This window comes from Macrobrachium rosenbergii, chromosome 43, assembly GCF_040412425.1.
Source record: "Macrobrachium rosenbergii isolate ZJJX-2024 chromosome 43, ASM4041242v1, whole genome shotgun sequence".
NCBI classification, from domain to species: Eukaryota; Metazoa; Arthropoda; class Malacostraca; order Decapoda; family Palaemonidae; genus Macrobrachium; species Macrobrachium rosenbergii.
In genome coordinates, this window is record NC_089783.1 from 51,565,158 (window position 1) to 51,572,019 (window position 6,862).

The following is a 6,862-nucleotide window of genomic DNA, read 5'->3' on the forward strand; positions in this document are numbered from 1 at the left end:
TAAGCCCATTTGGTTTTTAAGCACCTAGAGTACAATCATTCTGAAATAATCATTCCACTAGAAAAGATAGCGCAACTCATTACACAACCTCCTTTCTCCTTAATTTGTTCACATGAATCACTACTACTGTAATGTAGTCATGGCCGTTTTTAATGTTACCAGTGCTTAGCTATTTTCAGGTCAGGCGCTGGAAGATAGTACCAACAATTACCAACAATTACTGTAATTTTGAAGCTTTAATGTACCATGAACACAAGTTATAATTTTTATCATTAACAATTATCCATAATTCTGGTAGCATTAGTTTTTTCATTCTCAGTTTTAATTAGTCTATAAAATCTAGTCAAAGGGATTTATAGAAAAACCTAACCACACGTCCAATAAATCAAGGAACTTAAGGAATTAGTTTAACACCCAAGGTTTTAAGATAATTTTATTCAGTCTTTATAGCAAGATTTGGCTTCTACAGCTATCCAGCTTCAGCCCTTAAAAAACAAACTTCCATCGTATAGCTAAGGAACGATTTGATAATACATCTCGACTCACAAGATGGACTACATTTACTAGTTAGAAAATTATCTTAGTTTCATTAAGCTAGAGTCAATACAAGACCACCAGCACCTTCAAATTCAGGTAAGCATTCAAATGCAGTTCCTGTCTCCGTGGCGTTTACGAATATTATCCTTGAGGCAGGAAACACTAGCTTAAATATTTCACAGAAGAATCTAACGCTAACTTCCTTCAACCTGGAACACCTGAAAAATGCTAAGCTTTAGGATTACAAAATTAAGAGATCGGCTTCAAAACAACCGTTAATAGAATTGACGCCAGTTGAAGAATTAGCATAAAACTTAGGGTAACATTACAAAGTTTTACAGATATTTTGGCAAACTCAGCACTCTTCAAATGGAGAGTCAACTATACAAAACAACCGGCATTAAAACTGAATTTAGGTTTTTATTTTACCACTTCGACGCCAGTTGAATTAATTGACTGATTAAAACAGTTTTCGACGGGAAAAGAAAGAAAACATTACCACAACACCGGTTGAAATTGACTATCATTAAAAATTAATTTAGAAGAAACTATCACTTGTCAGTTAAACTTACTTTAAATTTTTTAAATTTCTTAAACTCGAGAACACTTTATAGCAGGTCTTCCGACCCACTATAAGAGGTTCACGAGCGTAACCCCCACCCCTTTAAGGGCCCCGCCCCTAAAGGGATGGAGGGTTTAGATATTACAAGGACAACAGGACTACTCACATACCATATGCTTTCCTATAAACAGGAAAGGGTCAAGAACCTTCACGAGCAGTTACACCATATACCTTGATATAAGACGTCTGATAAACAGCCAAGTCTTCAAACCTGGTAAAATGCATGGGCCCTGAAAAAAAAAAAAAAATGGTAGTTAAAGAAAACTACACTGGCGTAATCATCCTCGCAACACATGAACGGGAATTTAAAATCCCAATTTCAATCCATTTCTATATCAAGATCATAAAAGGGAATTTAAAATCCCGATTTAAATTCTAATATAAAAAAACCCTACAAATTCTGACTACAAAAAATTATTACACCAATACTACAGTGAACAACACCCACCTTAAAACTCACAACACAAACGTTCTCTCACAGAAGAGTCAAGATTGTGTAACAATCGCAGCTGATAAACTTAACCATAAAAGCAACTTGTGTCGAAAGGTAAATCCCAGTATGGTAGCCGGGCAAGGACGGTGAAAGCTACAGCAGACCAAGTCAGTCAAGACACTCAACCACGGACGCTCAAATCAGGCGGGAAAGCTCGCTAGCCTCTCTCGCGCCTTCGGTAAAGTATTTAATTTTGTTGCGCAGTGCTTCTGTTGTATTGTCTGTTAATATTATTCTAAAATGGGAGCAGAAACGTTCGGATTATATTTTACGTATAATTGCGCTGTTAGTTTTATTTCTTAGTCTATTCACTCGTACTAAAGAAGAAAGTACTTACTCATAGTCGGAGAGAGAGAGAGAGAGAGAGAGAGAGGAGGGTGGGGAAGGTCGTATCCGTTTCCAAAGGCTATATAAGCTGCCATGCAGTTGCTAGATTTTTAAATAATGGAGGTGATCAGTAATAAGTTCCTAATATTATTATTGTATTTTATTGGAGCGAGATTTTAAAGATTCATGAATATCTAATGAATAATTTCACCCTCGTCGAGACAACACCCCCAACCCTTCCCCCTAGTTCAAACGGATTACTGAACAATGAACAATCTCGTGGGTTACGCCTTCTTGTCTATTTCGCCTCCTCCCTTCACCCTAGGTATACGATCCACATGAGTTGACTAACAACTATGAATAAAGTTCACAGAGTTATTGAACGCAGGTAATTTGAAGTTTTGACTAATTCTACCCAGCTGCCACTGAGATGCGGGACCAGAATAAAGGAGAATATGAACTTATGAAGTGATAAATATAACTGCCATATACCAAAACACTACACTACTCCAGTACAGATAGGACTAGTAATGATGGAGTGAAAGCAATATTTACATGTCGTGAAGAATCAACATTCAGCAGCAACTCGGCTCGGCTTTCGTACATTTCCATACATTTGAATAATGTATGAACGTTCTGTTTTTCATTATAGTCATTTACTTTGGTGATTCTCATCCTTGGATGAGTAATATATATTTACGCTGAAGACTGATCTTATATATTTTAAATGTCTATCTGCAGAATCTACTGGTGACTTTTCACCAGATGCTTACGTAATTGTAATAACCGCATTGCCCCCTTAATGCCAGAATTCTTCACACTTCTGGATAGGCTTATTGCTACAAAACCTGAGATCCAAGTGGAAGGATATGAAGAAATTTGAACGACCATAGCAGGTTCGAACCCGCCTCTGGAGTATCAGAACGAGGACACGTTTGGATCTCAGTACAGGCTTTCCAGTGACAAGCGTATCCAAAAAGTGCGAAGAATTCGTGAAGGGGGCATTCCGGTTATTACAATTGCGTCTCAGTATTTCAAGTATTTCCGTTTTTCCAGATCCAGTATCCGAAAGCATTCGCCTCTATCGATCTGTAACCTCGTTTATAACCATTTAGACTATTCGCTTCATAACAACCGATGCCTTTGAGAAGAAGGTGAAATGTGACTTTTCTTTCGTACCTTATTGTTTATAGACTCTTGTGGGTCGTAACTGGTGCGAGGAGAAGAAGAAGAAGAAGAAGAAGAAGAAGAAGAAGAAGAAGAAGAAGAAGAAGAAGAAAGAAGACGACAAGGCACAAAGTTTTCAGCAAGTCAGTACCTTATTGTTTGTCGACCCTTGTGGATCGTAACTAGTGAGGAGAGAGAGAGAGAGAGAGAGAGAGAGAGAGAGAGAGAGAGAGAGAGAGAAGCAGAAAAGGCGCAAACTTTCAGGAATTTAACCCTAAAGGACAGTTACCACTCACAGTGATCTGCTACGTAATGGCACAGCGATAGAGATTACTGGCTAAAACAATACTGTCACTTCAGATGTAATGCTACGGTAATGACATTACTGGCCGGACTGAAGCTGCTAACAATTCTGATGCAATGGTACACAGTACTAGAGAGAACCGTGACTAGTGGTGCTAATACTGCACTAGTAGGTTACTGTATAAGAAAGACGACGTCGTCAATGCAATATTTACTTTAATAATTGCATGGTAACCTGTACATAGAAATAAATACTCTCTCTCTCTCTCTCTCTCTCTCTCTCTCTCTCTCTCTATATATATATATATATATATATATATATATCTCTCTCTCTCTCTATCTCTATATATATATATATATATATATATATATATATATATATATATATATATATATGTATATATATATGTATATATATATATATATATATATATATATATATATATATATATATATATATATATATCATCAGGGCCATTATAAAAAAAAAATTCAACAGCGTCCCAGAAAACTGATATTGATCACAGTCATTAAATACTGTTAACTTACAAAGGTGCATCGTGATTTTTAATACTGACCGCACGTATTTTTTTCCTGGTATAAGACTTAACCCACAATGAAAAAACTCAAGAGTGTAAATATAAGGAAAAATTATCAAAATGTCTCTGTGCCCATTTACTAAAAAGATGAAGAGGCAGTATTACAGAAGAACCACGCGACAAAATTATGAAATTAAACCAAGAACGTCCCGAAGAGGCCAGAGAGCGTTCCTGGCTGACTGTGTTTTGAGAGTCCGCGGCTGAGAATTTTGTCTGCCTGCCAGTTCTCGCTTCCATCGTCCTTGCCTGGCGACCGTACCTGGGAGTCTGGGACACATCTTTCAACCGGATTTTCATTTACGGCGTCACGGAAAGGCGATAGTTATCTTGGTGTGTTTTTGTAATTTGCTGTAATGGGTTACATGAAGTCAGTTGGTTTGCGTTTTATCTGTTGAATTCCGTGAGCAGCGACTGCTTCGTTTTGTAAGTTGACTGAATGTGTAGGTTCAGTATTTTTTCATTTTATTTTTCTGTGGTTTCAAGGTTTGATTTTAACGTGAGGGTGGATGTTGGTAAAATTCCTTAACACTACGGATTTATATATTTTTTGTTTAAATTTTCAATGTACAATATACATGGTCTCTAGTTACAATATCACATGAAATTTCCTGTAACAATGTTCCTCAGTGCCTCACTTTAAACTTTAAATCTTAATTTTTTTTTCTTAAAGTGTCCATCACAACATTTACCTAACATTTAATTTTGTTTAATCTGCAACGTATTTGTATTAGTTGACCATAGATTAAATGCAGAGGTTTAACATTTTGTTCTTTGGTTTCAAGTTTTGTTTAAACGTGAGATTTTGGTAAATTTCTTCTATTGAAGCCACGTACTTGTATTAGTGGACTATACTAAGCTATATATATGGTTTTGCGGGTAGTTTGAGCTTTTTAAAAACTTCACAATTTTTGCTATAGTTACTAAGTGGCTTTATTTTTTTTCAGGATCTCTGGCGTCTACAGTTTTCAAGAGTATAATGCTATTGTTGAAATTCCACGTTTGAGGTACCTGGTGTTACGGTTTTGATTAGAATTCTCGACTAGTGCAGGTTGGAAAGCAAATGGAAGTTAAAGGTATGTTGAAATCTATATTAAATCCTCCACCCCTTTAGGGGCGGCGCCCCTAACCGGGTGGAGGTTACTCCCTCTAACATCTTATGGTGGGTCGTAAGACCTGCTATAAAATGTTCTTGGGAGAAATCCAGTGTAAGACTGGTGTCTTACACTGGTGTATATATATTTTTTTTTTTTTTTTTTTTTTTGCATTAAAGATTTCTTAGTTTAACGGATAAATTTGGATGTAGGTAAATTTGTAAAGTGCGAAATGTTGTATAGCCTTTCTGATTTTAATAATTTTTAGTATTCGGAATGTGTACTGTTTCTTGTGCATTTAGCACTTTTCATAGTTAAGGTTAAGCAATTTCTTTTACATTTAGCACCTTTCATAGTTAAGGTTAAGCAAAAGCAAGTTTCTTAATACCCCAAAAACCTTTCGTTTTAGGATGAATCCTAATAATTCTAATATTTTCAGGTCTACAGGAAGAATGAACTCCTTTTCCTTAAGGATTATCAGTTTTGCATTCCAAGCGGTACGAAGACAGGAACAGTATTTGAGCGCTTCTCTCGCAAGCTATCTATGAAGGTTCCTGATGGTTCTGACGAAGTATATTGTAATGCCAGTTTAAGGTAATTGGTGTAATTTGGATAACGATATTGTAGCCGCATCAGCATTTGACAGCATGGTTTTTATTTTTTCCTTGAAAGTTGTGTAGGTGTTCAATAGCTAGAGCTGGCGAAAATTAATAAAATTGTACATAAGTCAAGGTTGTTCAGCTCTCCTTAATTCTTAATAGTATAGCACTAAAACGGTTCTTTTTACTTAATTGGTGTTGATTAATAAATTCACGTAAATGTTCAACTTTATATTTAAGCCAAATTAAAAACTGGCAATTTAAACACGAATCTTAGTGTTAAGTCATGTTAAGTAACTGAGCAATATAAGGATTGTAAATCTGATGTAAGTCACTAACTTGAAGGCTGGTTATTCTTCGTGAACCTGTCAGTGCGAAGTTCAGTAATGCTGTTCCGTTAGTGTAGTTGGGATTGAGCTAATGAACTAAACTGGTGCGTGTTTTTTTTTTTTTAATGATGCATTAAACCCTCTAAGAAAGGAGAAATCTGCTTTTACCAAGAACTTTTCATCTTGCGAAAAAAAATTGCCCTCGAATATCCAATAGTAATTTGAGCAGAATGGTAACCCTGGAAAATAGTAATATTGTATAGCAAAAAATTGATGTTAAACGTTGCTGGCCTTGTCACGAGAGTAGCGTTATAGTACGAAACAAGGTAACTGAAAATTGGCATAGGGATTCTTTGCAGACTTTCAAAGATTTAAGCACGGACATCAATACTGCAGATTCTTTTGAGCACGGCTTTTTGTGCATCAGGTACTAAAGGTAAAATGCGTTTCTGCTTAACCCGCTCGACAATTAGGGTTAGCTTAATTCTGCTGCTAAGCATCTGTTGTACAGTTCTCAAAGTATTCCTTTACACGCTGCCCGTATGTTTTAAGAAAATGGTGTGGTAACAGCAATGAAAGCCTTTTTGTCTTGTAACGACAGAGGTGAATGGTCGAGCTATTGTATACTAACGCTCATATTTTCTAGTGAAATTAAATAGAAAAAGTAATAAAAATAGCAATGGTAAAAATCATATATCATATATCGTCAACCTTCGTTACGTTCAGGTGTGACAATTTTTCATCAAACTGTCGCGTATTATTCCTGATCCTTGAACTCGAAACTAGACTACTGTG

General features: G+C 36.1%; 2 long non-coding RNA genes across 3 annotated transcripts; one reads left to right on the plus strand and one right to left on the minus strand.

The window, feature by feature from the left end:
• Positions 1-419: 419 nt before the first annotated feature.
• Positions 420-1,758, minus strand: LOC136828533 (uncharacterized). 2 transcript variants are annotated; one of them, XR_010850093.1, is made up of 3 exons: positions 1,608-1,758; positions 1,266-1,389; positions 420-755 (listed from the first exon to the last, which is right to left on the minus strand). It is a non-coding gene; the product is annotated as an uncharacterized lncRNA (long non-coding RNA). The 2 variants fall into 2 exon arrangements; XR_010850092.1 differs by having other exon boundaries at positions 1,270-1,389; positions 1,608-1,756.
• A 2,172-nt stretch (positions 1,759-3,930) lies between these two features.
• LOC136828534 (uncharacterized) lies at positions 3,931-5,870 on the plus strand. The gene is made up of 3 exons (XR_010850094.1): positions 3,931-4,471; positions 4,993-5,121; positions 5,579-5,870. It is a non-coding gene; the product is annotated as an uncharacterized lncRNA (long non-coding RNA).
• Positions 5,871-6,862: the final 992 nt, after the last annotated feature.